Here is a 15,552-nt window from a genome sequence, read left to right on the forward strand (position 1 = left end):
GGCGTGGAGTTGAGAATAGAATAGTGTGGCGAGCCCCGCGAGGGGACGCGGATACCTTCACAGTTATACGCGTCCCCTCGCGGGCTTCACAGGTGTCCGTGGCGACGCGGACACCTGTGAAGCCCGCGAGGGGACGCGTTTACCTGTGAAGGTATCCGCTGCGCTCGCCACGCTTCGGGCTCGGTGGCTCGCTGCGCTCGCCACACTATTCTATTCTCAACTCCACGCCGACGTGGATAGTGGGGTATGAAAAGGTCGTAGGACGCGTACCGCCGCCCCTCGCGGGCTCGCTGCGCTCGCCACGCTTCGGGTTCACGTTTATAGTGGGGGGTGGCGTGGGGGTGCATTTAACATTGTAAGCACCCATTTGGGTGCTTAACATAGTATAAGCACCCATTAGGGTGCTTATACAATGTTTAATCGCATCGCATCGCATCCTATGGCATCGTATGCCATGTACAATGGCATACAATTTCAAAATTGTATGCCATCGTGCACTATCGTACGATATCGCGTCGCATCGCATACCATCGCATGTGTTATGGTATGCGATGCGATGGGCGCCGCCAAAATACACAAGTACCCATTCTTCACAGGAAGAGGAGCAACAGAACACGAGGACATGCACTGAAACTAGAGGGAGGAAGATTCAGGGGAAATGTGAGGAAGAAAGAGTAGTAGATAAGTGGAATAGCCTACCATCAGAGGTGGTAGACGCAAATACAGTAGTAGAATTTAAACATGCTTGGGATAGGCATATTGATATCCTTACAAAAAAATAAGGATCAAATATGGTTTGAGGTAACATGTTTCAAAAAAGGGGCAGACTAGATGGGCCAAGTGGTTCTTATCTGCCGTCAAATTCTATGTTTCTACTAGGGACCATGCAGCCACCTGATGTACAAGCCTTGCCTGGTGCCATCTTACTAGGAACCCTGCTGCCACCTGATGCACCTGCCAGGCCTGGTGCCAACTTACTAGGAACTGTGCTGCCATCTGATGTACCGGCCAGGCCTGGTGCCGTCTTACTAGGAACCCTACTGCCGCTAGTGTCAGAGGTAGCGGAACCAGCTTCTACCCTGCACCCTCACACACTTGCTGTAAGGTCTGGTAAACTGGCACTTGAATTAATGGATATTTTGCACACAGTGTTCCATCACCAAGAACATTTTGTCTCACTGAATGGCACCAAAGGACGTACTGTAGACCATTCATAATTTCTCACACAGATACTAGGCACAGTATATATATATATATATATATATATATATATATATATATACAAGTCCAGAGTGGGAGCAGCACAACCTCAGTACCGGGTATAGCGTCGGTGCCTTCCAAGTCCCCTCGGGGACAAATATACACAGCCAGGCGGCGGCACTCAGTCAAATAAAGATCACTTTAGCCACGGGTATAATCAACGTTTCGAACTCTTTTTATTCAGTTCTTCATCAGGATATAAACAATACAAAAAACATACAATATTTATACATACCAAGAGACACAGGCACCGAATCAGCGTGGTCGCGGTTCCCGCCGTCCTAGTGACGCAGATGACGCGTCCGGCGCACACTATGGTGCGTCAGAGCGTCAGCTCGTCACCACGTCAAGCAGGGAATGCGAGCAGAGCCTTGGTAGTCAAGGCAACCATAATACACATAAAAAAAGAAACAGTTTATCGTGTTAACTTCAGCGCAGCCACAAATAAAGACCCAAGTAAACCAATCACATAATACAAATAGAAGAATAAACATATAAAAATAAAGATAGAAAAATAAAAACGTGGAATAAAAGTTTTATGGAAAGTAATAGCCCGAGCACACAGTCGACACAACATGTGTCAACCCTACATAATATAACTGCAAATAAACAAAAAAAGCATAATAATGTAATACAAAAGGGTAGAATATTCAAGTGTATATTGACCACTCTGTTGGGAGGTGACCATATCTCTCACAAATATAATTATATAGTTAATTGACAAGAATACATACACGGTACAAGAACAGGTTACAGAAAACAATGTAGCCCTCTGTGCTCATTTAAGCCATTCGGCGCTATGGTATTTAACCGTTGGATCCAGCGAGCTTCGCATTGCAAAAGTTTATGTGACCGGTTGCCCCTGCGTATGGAGGCAGGGACATGGTCAATAATCATATACCGGAGCATTGGCATAGTGTGGTGCATTTGTAAAAAATGCCTAGCGACAGGCTGGTCGCTTGAGCCTTTTTCAAGGGCAAGTTTGATAGAATGTCTGTGCCCTGCCATGCGTTCCCTTAAGGTGCGATCTGTCTTGCCAATGTAATTCATAGAGCAAGGACACGTGATCATGTAAACAATAAATTTTGTGGTACACGTCATACGGTGTCTAAGAAAAAATCTCTTGCCACTGTATGGGTGGCAAAAAGAGTCACCTGTAACAAGGGCTCTGCAAGTGGTGCACCCAAGGCATTTAAAACACCCGGGTTTAGCACCCAGGAATTGTACACTGCTGTTCTGTTGCAATAGGGTGACGTCAGTTTTGACAACCATGTCACGCACACTCCTGCCACGAGTGTAGCATGGAGTGGCAGGAGTGTGCGTGACATGGTTGTCAAAACTGACGTCACCCTATTGCAACAGAACAGCAGTGTACAATTCCTGGGTGCTAAACCCGGGTGTTTTAAATGCCTTGGGTGCACCACTTGCAGAGCCCTTGTTACAGGTGACTCTTTTTGCCACCCATACAGTGGCAAGAGATTTTTTCTTAGACACCGTATGACGTGTACCACAAAATTTATTGTTTACATGATCACGTGTCCTTGCTCTATGAATTACATTGGCAAGACAGATCGCACCTTAAGGGAACGCATGGCAGGGCACAGACATTCTATCAAACTTGCCCTTGAAAAAGGCTCAAGCGACCAGCCTGTCGCTAGGCATTTTTTACAAATGCACCACACTATGCCAATGCTCCGGTATATGATTATTGACCATGTCCCTGCCTCCATACGCAGGGGCAACCGGTCACATAAACTTTTGCAATGCGAAGCTCGCTGGATCCAACGGTTAAATACCATAGCGCCGAATGGCTTAAATGAGCACAGAGGGCTACATTGTTTTCTGTAACCTGTTCTTGTACCGTGTATGTATTCTTGTCAATTAACTATATAATTATATTTGTGAGAGATATGGTCACCTCCCAACAGAGTGGTCAATATACACTTGAATATTCTACCCTTTTGTATTACATTATTATGCTTTTTTTGTTTATTTGCAGTTATATTATGTAGGGTTGACACATGTTGTGTCGACTGTGTGCTCGGGCTATTACTTTCCATAAAACTTTTATTCCACGTTTTTATTTTTCTATCTTTATTTTTATATGTTTATTCTTCTATTTGTATTATGTGATTGGTTTACTTGGGTCTTTATTTGTGGCTGCGCTGAAGTTAACACGATAAACTGTTTCTTTTTTTATGTGTATTATGGTTGCCTTGACTACCAAGGCTCTGCTCGCATTCCCCGCTTGACGTGGTGACGAGCTGACGCTCTGACGCACCATAGTGTGCGCCGGACGCGTCATCTGCGTCACTAGGACGGCGGGAACCGCGACCACGCTGATTCGGTGCCTGTGTCTCTTGGTATGTATAAATATTGTATGTTTTTTGTATTGTTTATATCCTGATGAAGAACTGAATAAAAAGAGTTCGAAACGTTGATTATACCCGTGGCTAAAGTGATCTTTATTTGACTGAGTGCCGCCGCCTGGCTGTATATATATATATATATATATATATTTCATATATTTAGCCAGATCTGTCACTCATCCCCTGTGTAGCTAATGTTCCCGCCCAGCGGCATACACAAACCCGCCCCCCACTAGGAAAAAGACCAGTGTTTTATGTGTATAACGTTTTCATGTGTATAACGTTGCACCCCCTTGACATCACCTCCCCCCGCCCAGCCAGTACACGCCCACCATCCACCATTACTTCACAGCCACCATTACTCCTGCACCCCCCCCCCCCCCCCGCGATTTGCGGACCACCGCCCCCTCCCCCCGCAATTTATGGCATCGACCCTCCTGCGATTTGCGACCCCCCCTCCCACAATTCTAGCCCCCCCCCCGTGCGATGTGCGGACCGCCGCCCACACTATCAATGTACATCTTACTCTGTAGCCGCTTTTTAATTAAACAAAACAATACAATACACACCCCCTTCCAAATCATATGCTCTCTATTTAACACATTTCACCTATAACTCAAGTTACAATACAGGCATCTTTCATACAATAAATATACAAAAAATAGTAGCGCTAAATCAAGTAAAAACAATAACACGTTTAATGTATAAAGTGCACAGACAATTTAAAAATAGACTGATTCATAAAACAAAAGCACCAGCACCTACAAAGATTGAATGCCTGGGAATAGGGTCCATTCCTATATACGTCGCCTGTTTCCGGAAAGGGGGAGAATCTCTTCACATAAAGGTATGGATAATATTTACCGCAGGTAGTCCCAAATGTGGTTCTTTAATCCTTGTTTAGGATGGCATTGAAGCAGGTCCAACAGTTGGTTTTGAGGGTGTTACCTCAGGACTCCATTTCGAACGGTCTGTTTGAAAAGTGAAGCAATCCGGTGGCGGCTGGTCTGGAGGTTCCTTTGATAAAGCTGCTCCTTCATGCAGCGAAACGCGTCAGGCACCTTGCACCAGCTACCTACTATCAGCCAACCTTGCCATCTACCACCTTTGGGGATCCAGACCAGCCGCCACCGGATTGCTTCACTTTTCAAACAGACCGTTCGAAATGGAGTCCTGAGGTAACACCCTCAAAACCAACTGTTGGACCTGCTTCAATGCCATCCTAAACAAGGATTAAAGAACCACATTTGGGACTACCTGCGGTAAATATTATCCATACCTTTATGTGAAGAGATTCTCCCCCTTTCCGGAAACAGGCGACGTATATAGGAATGGACCCTATTCCCAGGCATTCAATCTTTGTAGGTGCTGGTGCTTTTGTTTTATGAATCAGTCTATTTTTAAATTGTCTGTGCACTTTATACATTAAACGTGTTATTGTTTTTACTTGATTTAGCGCTACTATTTTTTGTATATTTCTTGTCTATCCCAGGGGACTCTCAATCCCCCCCCTAGTAGCTGCTCCACACCTCAACCCATCACAGCGCCCATTTGGGTTGGTATTCAACCATTTGTGTGTTTTTTATCTTTCATACAATTCTAACCATAATTCTCACAATACTGTGAGGGTACGAGTTCCTCAATCACTCAGACACCGAGCAGATGAAACCAGAAGAATGGTTTATTTTCCACAGCACGCACAAATAGACAATAAACAGTGGCAAAGGTAAATTGCAGAGTAGAAAGATATTCAGGTAGCAGGCCCAAACAGACAGTCCTTGTATAGTCACAGTCCCAGATCAGTTCCACAGGGCAAACTATCACTTAATCCCCACAGCAGTGATAGCATATAAGTCCACACGATACCTAGACAGAGCATAACCTCTTAGTCCAGGACAGTCCATCAATTCCCTCCCCTCTCTTCCTGCAAAACCCCAACTTACATCCCAAAGGCACCCCTCTCCCCCTCCCTCAGGAATTCTTAACCCTCCCTATGCTGGGTGCAGTTGCATGAATGTAACAGGGTCTCCTATTACCTGTCCAGGGGCTGATTAACTCACTCCCTTCATCTGGCTTTGAAACTTGTGTATGTGAGGGATTTCACACCTTCATGTAAACAGATCTCTTCTCTGGAGAGTGACCCTGGTGTTATCCAGCCTTTAGCTTCTTGTTATTTGGGGGGGAAGTGTATGTCTCTGCCACTACCTGTTGTCTCTGTTACTAAACAGCCTATAAAGAGGTCCTTTGATCCCTGAACCAAAAACTATACACAAACTGAACAGATTCTAATCTAAGCATTTGGTCGCTTCTAGCCGGACCATTTGTCTCCACATACACAGTTACAATATTTAAGTAATACGCATTTGGGAAGACTGCCATAATTAACTTCATAGTCACAAATCCCTTATTCATGATACCATCACAGTTTACTAAGAACATTACCTGGAGGCAGTGACGTAACCACGGGCAAATGGTCTCAATGGTATAATGCTTACATGAATAAAGTCCTGGGAAATACAGACATACATAGGACTACAGGGTACAGACTGACTAAAGTGTACATTTTTCACTACAAATAATAAAATATCATAATTACAGTCTTACGGTCAGCCTGCTAACCTCACACTCCTCCCCCTACATCTTTAGTCACTGTGCCCAGTTGCTCAGGAACCAATAACAACCTGGAATAGCGGGATGCAGAGCCGAGAATCTGGGGTTTGGATGTACCACCGGAGTCCCACAGGGTGACATCATACCAAACCCATCTTGTAAAAGGCGGCTGGTTTGCCGAACCAGCAAGGGCATGATTACAGTCTAAGTCATACATTGGAACTAACAAGGGATGTAGCGATTCCTCTTCTTCGGATTCTGGGTACCCCCCCTCTGCAACATTGTAACCTACTAATACTTTTGCCTCGGGCACAATGGGGCGGGGACCACTTTCCACCTCCCCCTCTTGCCCACGGAACAGGGGCCAAACAGCAGGCCAATATAGGGGCTCTGGCCCTGGCACTTCCACCACCCCGTCATGTCCTTCCTCCCCCAAACCCAAACTAGGGGCATGGCAAATTTCAGTCCAGCATTTGGTCTCAATGTCCAGGGCTGAGGAGGGACCCTCCATCACAAACAATTCCGCTGGTGGCTGCAGGACAGGCTGTGTCAGCTCTGTCCCCTTAAAAGCCAGATGCTCACCTGCAGCTACTTCTGTGCACACCTCCTTCTCCGCGATAGCCTCCTTCCCCAGCTGAGTATGCTGGGCAGCCCGAAACACGACGTCATCTGTGACTGGTGGGCTGGTGGCCTGGATGTTGTCGGATACTCCTCTAACCACGGCGATCTCTTCTTGGACGCAGTCCTCATAGATCCCCTGGCAGCAGGATAATAGCTCTGCATCTCCCACCTCAGCAAAAGGGAAGCAGTAGTGCAGCTCCTCCCTAAGATGGGGGAGAAGCAATTGCAAACGGTGCCTTTCATCACGCCCCCTGCGACACTGATCTTGCCATGCTGGGGTATCCAGGAGCCCCCGATCAATCGCCTCTTCCTCTGCCACCACGAAGCACTCCTCCAGACACTGCAATTGTTCCCACACACTCAACTGTGCACCGAAATGGAGGATCCAGGCTCGATAATCAGCAAATGCATTTGTAGGATCTCCCTGATCGTGCAGGATCTGCTGAAGGAGTTCCCCGCGAGTGCAGGATCGGATGGGTATACCTCGCAGCTGACCTTCTGCTATCAGCTCCTCCATACTCATTTCTTCAAGGGCAGTTAGGGGCCCCCCTGACAACGACCCTTCTCTTGCGGTAACAATTAATTCTGTGGCAGACCCCTCGGTTGTCTGCCCAGATTGCAGTAGCCCCCTTCTAGACCTTTCCTCTGGTTCTATCTGGGGCATCAATTTATTCTGGACTTGTCCTTCAGCCTCAGAATATTGTCCTCTTTGTAGCATCTGGGTAACTGTAGCAATCACTTCCTCTGTAAATTCTACAAACTCTGGCTCTCCTAGCAGATTCCAAGAAGTGGCCTCACCTTTACAGTGCAGGAATGCATCCCCCAGGTAACACACTTTGTCCTGTAGGCTGGATACTCTCCACCCGCTGACCATCTGCTGAGCGTCTTCCCAGTACTTCCAGATATACTGCATTTTCCTGATAATAAATAACAGATCCGGCTTCCCAGCCTGCCGATACACTGAAGAACCTCCATCCCTGAGCTCCTCTGCTACAGGGGTCTTGAGGCATCGATTTTCTTTCCTTGGAAACATTTTCCCTTTCCACAGGAATGACACCTGCTCACTTGCTGAACATCACCTTATTGCATTTTCCGTTTCCTTACATATGGTCTGATCCTCTGTTCTCTGTGCTTTCTGTGCTCGATGGTTGGTGTCTGAATGATCCCACTGTCGCTGCCGCCAAATGTGAGGGTACGAGTTCCTCAATCACTCAGACACCGAGCAGATGAAACCAGAAGAATGGTTTATTTTCCACAGCACGCACAAATAGACAATAAACAGTGGCAAAGGTAAATTGCAGAGTAGAAAGATATTCAGGTAGCAGGCCCAAACAGACAGTCCTTGTATAGTCACAGTCCCAGATCAGTTCCACAGGGCAAACTATCACTTAATCCCCACAGCAGTGATAGCATATAAGTCCACACGATACCTAGACAGAGCATAACCTCTTAGTCCAGGACAGTCCATCAATTCCCTCCCCTCTCTTCCTGCAAAACCCCAACTTACATCCCAAAGGCACCCCTCTCCCCCTCCCTCAGGAATTCTTAACCCTCCCTATGCTGGGTGCAGTTGCATGAATGTAACAGGGTCTCCTATTACCTGTCCAGGGGCTGATTAACTCACTCTGTTCATCTGGCTTTGAAGCTTGTGTATGTGAGGGATTTCACACCTTCATGTAAACAGATCTCTTCTCTGGAGAGTGACCCTGGTGTTATCCAGCCTTTAGCTTCTTGTTATTTGGGGGGGAAGTGTATGTCTCTGCCACTACCTGTTGTCTCTGTTACTAAACAGCCTATAAAGAGGTCCTTTGATCCCTGAACCAAAAACTATACACAAACTGAACAGATTCTAATCTAAGCATTTGGTCGCTTCTAGCCGGACCATTTGTCTCCACATACACAGTTACAATATTTAAGTAATACGCATTTGGGAAGACTGCCATAATTAACTTCATAGTCACAAATCCCTTATTCATGATACCATCACAGTTTACTAAGAACATTACCTGGAGGCAGTGACGTAACCACGGGCAAATGGTCTCAATGGTATAATGCTTACATGAATAAAGTCCTGGGAAATACAGACATACATAGGACTACAGGGTACAGACTGACTAAAGTGTACATTTTTCACTACAAATAATAAAATATCATAATTACAGTCTTACGGTCAGCCTGCTAACCTCACAAATACAAACGTTCACAAATTAAGGGGGCGCAGCCCCTGACGCCAGTGTTAAGAGCGCCCATAGGGTGCAATGAATGACCTAGTATATATAGAATAACGTCACGTCAGATCCGGACCAGACGGTGAAAGCATTAAATCAAATGATCGAGAAGTTTGTAGAGAGGGGCTATGATCGTATTGAATTGGGTAAACTTAAAGAGAAAGTTCTGTCCATACCTAGACCACAAACCATGATCGCCAAACCCAAGAAAAATATGGGTGAAGTGATACCATGGGTTAACAAATTCACAATTAATACAGATCCGGTCATAAAAAAGGCTAAACGCTGGTGGCCCATGATTAACTCAGACCCGGATTTACCCACTCTGAAAACTAGTAGATTGTTGCCCAGTTATACAAGGGGTAGCAACATCCGAGATAAAGTGGTTAAATTGGATGTCACCCCTCTCCTTAAAAAACAACATACTCACTTTTTAACCCAAAAAACTGGATGCTTTAGATGCTTGGGTTGCACAACGTGCAATACCCTAACACCAAGCAAAACATTCAATCACCCCCATACAGGTAGACGCATAAACATCAAACAAGCCGTCACCTGTACCACTACGTATGTTATATACATGTTAACATACTCCATGTGGACTGTCATATGTGGGTAAGACCCAAGGCAGTTCAGGGAGCGTATGGCCCAACATCGTAGTGCAATCAAACAAGCCCTTAGCAGTGGCTCCAGTGAACAGCCTGTAGCCAGGCATTTTGCCCTACACAAACATACCATTCCCAGTCTTAGGGCAATTATAATTGACCATGTCCCCTCCACTTTAAGGGGTGGTAATAGGGCCAAAATCGTTTTACAGAGAGAAAGTAAATGGATATATTTTTTGGACACCATCGCCCCCAGGGGATTGAATGAGGCTTTGGGACTGCAGTGTTTTCTTTGAATGATCCGTCACCTATATTATGCACACATTGCTCCATTACTGGGTTACGCATTGCCTTTGGTAGAGGAAATTCCCACCTTAAAGTCTACTTAAAATAATGTAATATAATTTCCACATCAGTTTATCCAGAATATTGCATTGTGATATTATTCATCATTGCTGTCTAAGATCTAATATATTCTCATGTTTTTTATCATCATTTTTTAATCAGTAACTCTTTAATGTTTTTTATCATATGCAGGGACCGCGTTCTGCTTAAAGAATGGCCGCCTTTTGTTTACATCTGCAGGCGCAGCCTAGCAACAGCGAGTCCCGGCCGGAGTGTCGTCATTGTGCGGCACCGCCGTCCCACGTGTATTGGAAGCGACGGGGGAAGCCAGCGTGGAGCACCCGGAGCGGGCGGCGACGCCAGACAGGTGAGATCACTCATTTTTTAATTTCTTGATTGTCACACATGCTATATAAATGTTTGTTTTGTACATATCACTTGTTCTTGAAGTCCCTGAAGACGGGGGGATATACCCCGAAACGGGTTGGGATCATTTGGTCTATTGCATTATGGTCGAAAGTCATTAGGTCGAATCCATTAGGTCGACATGCTAAAAGGTCGACATGACTCTAGGTCGACATGGGAAAAGGTCGACATGATTCTAGGTCGAAAGGTCATTAGTTCGACAGGTCATTAGTTCGACAAGGTCATTAGTTCGACATTGTCTATGTCGACATTCACAAGGTCGACATGGGGTTTTTCACTGTTTTTTTACCTGAATGTCAACACAGTCGACATGGACACAGTTTAAAGTGCACTGCATCCCCTCGCATCGCTCGCTGCGCTCGCTATGCGTCGGGCACGGTGCCTCGCTACGCTCGGCACACTATTTTATTCTCCCACCACGCCCTAGTGGATGGTAGGGCATGAAATACCGCCTGTCGGCACATGTTGGCTCAAAAAACAGTGAAAAACTCCATGTCGACCTTGTGAATGTCAACATAGACAATGTCGAACTAATGACCTTGTCGAACTAATGACCTGTCGAACTAATGACCTTTCGAACTAGAATCATGTCGACCTTTTCCCATGTCGACCTAGAGTCATGTCGACCTTTTAGCATGTCGACCTAATGGATTCGACCTAATGACTGTCGACCATAATGCAGTAGACCAAATGACCGCATCCCCCCCGAAACGCCGTTGGGTGCCAATAAAGGATTTTTATTATCTTCAAAAAGTCTGAGGAGTGCCGCTGTTACTACAGAGGTTTATATATATATATATATGGTACTTGTTTCCTAGCACGGCCACACCGATTTGCATCGGGGTGATCGTGTCGGAAAAATCGCGTCGGTCGCATCGCATGCGATGCGATCGACCCGATTTTTACATTTAATCAAATGTGAATAGGGCCCCTGGGACCCTATTTTACATTGGAGTCAATGTAAATTTTACCCCCTCAACGCCACCCCACGATTGACGCGAACCCAAAGTGTGGCGAGCGCAGTGAGCCCGCGAGGGGCGGCGGTGCGCGTCCTCCGACCTTTTCATACCCCTACTATCCACATCAGCGTGGAGTTGAGAATATGAAGTGTGGCGAGCACAGCGAGCCACCGAGCCCGAAGCGTGGCGAGCCCCGCGAGGGGCCGCGTATAACTTCACAGGTATACGCTGCGCTCGCCACGCTTCGGGCTCGGTGGCTCGCTGCGCTCGCCACACTTTCTTTTCTCAACTCCACGCCGACGTAGATAGTAGGGGTATGAAAAGGTTGCTGCGCTCGCCACGCTTCGGGTTGGCGTCAATCATGGGGTGACGCTCACAATGGGCTTGCGTAACCCATGACGGGGCCATATACAATGTGAAATGGGTCATATTGGCCCATTTCACATTGTTTCCTATGTAAAATGGACTTAATCAAGTCCATCTCATCTTGTGGCATTATAATGGCACAAGACCGACGCGATGCTCTCGATTTCAATGTTAAAAATATTTTAACATTGAAGCCTATGACAAAATCGCGGGCATCGCGTCGGTCGCGTCGGAGGCCATGTTAATGCACGCGACCGACGCGATGCCCCCGATTTTGCCTTTGCCGGCAAAATGGACCTGATTTCAAAGGAAATCGGATCCATCGCGTCCATCGTGTACCTTAACTTAAAGGCACACGATGGCCGCGATTGTGGCCGTGCTAGGAAACAAGTACCATATATATATATATATATATATATATATATATAATTCTTGGGTCAGCGTCACTCTGGTCTTGGTATATAGATTTCAAATAATGGAAACAGCACACATGGTTCCTGCAACGTTTCAACTCTTTACTTGAGTTTTTGTCAAGCCACATGGTACAAAGAAAAACCACCGATTAAATAGCAAAGACGTAACATTGCGTTTAACAAGACACCTCCTACATCCGGATCAAGTCCGGATACATATATATGTACACAAAGGCAATGGCATGCTCTAATTTGCAGTATCATGCCAATTTCTTGCATTCCACACAACCCAACGTGTTTCAAGAGGATCATCAGGGTCGTTGATCTGGGGTGGGGAGACTGATGTTACAGTCAGGTGCCTTGTTTTGGTGAAACGCATCATCGTTACCTTTATAAGCCACCTATTGTCGTAATTACCAGACTAATATAATATACTTAATATATCATTTTATTGGACAATTTTCTGTAATAATTAGCTAATTGCATATTAGATAAAGATTCCCCTTTACAATAGGATCTGGCATTGAGTATAATAAATGTAATCACATATTGCAACAATTTCACTGAAAACTACAGTAGATAAGCAGAGCTTAGAGACAGTATAGGGCACTGACATATATCACAGGCTGCGTATTACTAAGCTGCATACATGATTATTAGTAGTAGTAATATATTCCATTTGCACTGAAGCACAAACTCATCACCTACATGAGACAGGAGCAGGTTTATAGTAGATGATATTGATATATAGTTTTACTCCATATGCATATTCCATCTAGGCTGGTGTGTATCCCAGAATACCCCAAACCAGGCTATAGCCTGTAGTATTTGTGCATTAGCAAATATCAGTCAGCATTTATGTTCAACTGGAAGTCCCCCCTAAGTGTACACTGCAGTGACTGCCTGAACCCTCAGTATCACGTAATGAGTAACCACATATCAGTATCAGTGGACTGTTAGTTATTCCGATACCTACCCAGGTCTATTGGCAGAAACTAAGGGCCGTATTCAGATCTGAGCTCAGTACAAATTTGTTTGGAAAATGGGCAAAACCATGTGCACTGCAGGTGGGGCAAATGTAACAAGTATAGAGAGAGTTAGATTTGGGTGAGTTATTTTGTTTCTGTGCAGGGTAAATACTGGCTGCATTATTTTTATACTGCAATTTAGATTTCAGTTTCAGCACACCCCACCCAAATTTAACTCTCTCTGCACAGGTTTCATCTGCTCCACCTGCAGTGCATGTGGTTTTGCCCATTTTCCAAACAAATGTGTACTGAACTCAGATCTGAATAAGGCCCTAAAGGTGGTGTCAGCAGTCTGCGATGAGGATCAGTCCACATGATAGACAGATTGGTTGATTTATGAACCAATAGGTAGGAAATGGGTGCATCATAGGGTTAATTGGTATCATTTAGAGGGATGCAGTTATAATCCCGGCGGTCTGAATCCCGGCGTTCAAAATCCCGACCCCCATAGAGTGAGAATAAATGAGTGTGCCGAGCATAGCGAGGCACCGGGCCCGCAAGGATTGGGATTTCGGTGGTCGGGATTCCGGCATCGGGATTTTGAACGCTGGGAGTCCGACTGCCGGGATTTCGTACCAATCCCCCATTTAGGCATACAGCAGGTATGCAGATCCGGCCAGGAGCACATTATTATTATTTATTTATTACCAGTTTCTTATATAGCGCACACATATTATGCAGCGCAGTACAGAGAATATTTGAACATTCACATCAGTCCCTGCCCCAGTGGAGTTTACAATCTATATTCCCTACACGCACATAGACATTCTAGGGAGCCAATTAGCCTACCTGGATATTTTTGGATTGTGGGAGGAAACCCACGCAATTACGGGGAGAATATACAAACTCTGCACAGTTAGGGCCATGTTGGGAATAGACCCATGACCTCAGTGCTGTGAGGCAGTAATGCTCACCATTACACCGTCTGTACTGCCCTGTATATACTGCCCTGTATATATAACACATGGTGGGGATAGAACTCATGACCTCGGTGCTGTGAGGCAGTAATGCTAACCATTACACCATCCGTACTGCCCCGTATATATAACACATGGTGGGGATAGAACCCATGACCTCAGTGCTGTGAGGCAGTAATGCTAACCATTACACCGTCCGTACTGCCCTGCACACATACTCCACACAGTTATAGCCATGGTGGGGATAGAACCCATGACCTCAGCGCTGTGAGGCAGTAATGCTAACCATTACACCGTCCGTACTGCCCCGTATATATAACACATGGTGGGGATAGAACCCATGACCTCAGTGCTGTGAGGCAGTAATGCTAACCATTACACCATCCGTACTGCCCTGCACACATACTCCGCACAGTTATAGCCATGGTGGGGATAGAACCCATGACCTCAGCGCTGTGAGGCAGTAATGCTAACCATTACACCATCCGTGCTGCCCTGCACACATACTCCGCACAGTTAGAGCCATGGTGGGGATAGAACCCATGACCTCAGCGCTGTGAGGCAGTAATGCTAACCATTACACCGTCCGTACTGCCCCGTATATATAACACATGGTGGGGATAGAACCCATGACCTCAGCGCTGTGAGGCAGTAATGCTAACCATTACACCATCCGTGCTGCCCTGCACACATACTCCGCACAGTTAGAGCCATGGTGGGGATAGAACCCATGACCTCAGCGCTGTGAGGCAGTAATGCTAACCATTACACCGTCCGTACTGCCCCGTATATATAACACATGGTGGGGATAGAACCCATGACCTCAGCGCTGTGAGGCAGTAATGCTAACCATTACACCATCCGTGCTGCCCTGCACACATACTCCGCACAGTTATAGCCATGGTGGGGATAGAACCCATGACCTCATTGCTGTGAGGCAGTAATGCTAACCATTACACCGTCCGTACTGCCCCGTATATATAACACATGGTGGGGATAGAACCCATGACCTCAGCGCTGTGAGGCAGTAATGCTAACCATTACACCATCCGTGCTGCCCTGCACACATACTCCGCACAGTTATAGCCATGGTGGGAATCGAACCCATGACCTCGGCGATGTGAGGCAGTAATACTAACCATTACACCATCCGTGCTGCCCCACGTGGGGTTGGTTATGGATTAAAAGGTCTACAGTGTCTAGATCAGTGATTTCCAACCTTATTCAACTCATGGCACATCAAACAAGAATGAAGAATTGCCAAGGCACCCCAAAGGGCCGAACAGGAAAAACACAGTGGCCCCCAGTGCAGACCGCGCTCCCCTCCCAATAGGAGCAGCCGTCTAAAATGAACTTCGATGTAGCATTGCATCAATGTATTTCATCTTCCAGTTCCCCCTTAGAC

The 15,552-nt window shown here is 46.0% G+C and overlaps 1 protein-coding gene and 1 long non-coding RNA gene across 7 annotated transcripts in view; one reads left to right on the forward strand and one right to left on the reverse strand.

Moving 5' to 3' along the window:
- Positions 1-15,552, reverse strand: part of ZBTB20 (zinc finger and BTB domain containing 20) — a 759,091-nt gene that overhangs the window by 328,012 nt on the left and 415,527 nt on the right. The gene's annotated exons all lie outside the window — the stretch shown is intronic.
- The window catches only part of LOC146058658 (uncharacterized), a 41,511-nt gene that overhangs the window by 12,968 nt on the left and 12,991 nt on the right, over positions 1-15,552 (forward strand). Inside the window, exons 2-3 of the long non-coding RNA XR_014469881.1 lie at positions 880-1,058; positions 10,231-10,405. This is a non-coding gene — a long non-coding RNA (uncharacterized LOC146058658). The remainder of the gene's footprint in view (positions 1-879; positions 1,059-10,230; positions 10,406-15,552) is intronic.

Source organism: Crinia signifera, chromosome 2 (genome assembly GCF_055691185.1).
Source record: "Crinia signifera chromosome 2, ASM5569118v1, whole genome shotgun sequence".
Taxonomy (NCBI): domain Eukaryota; kingdom Metazoa; phylum Chordata; class Amphibia; order Anura; family Myobatrachidae; genus Crinia; species Crinia signifera.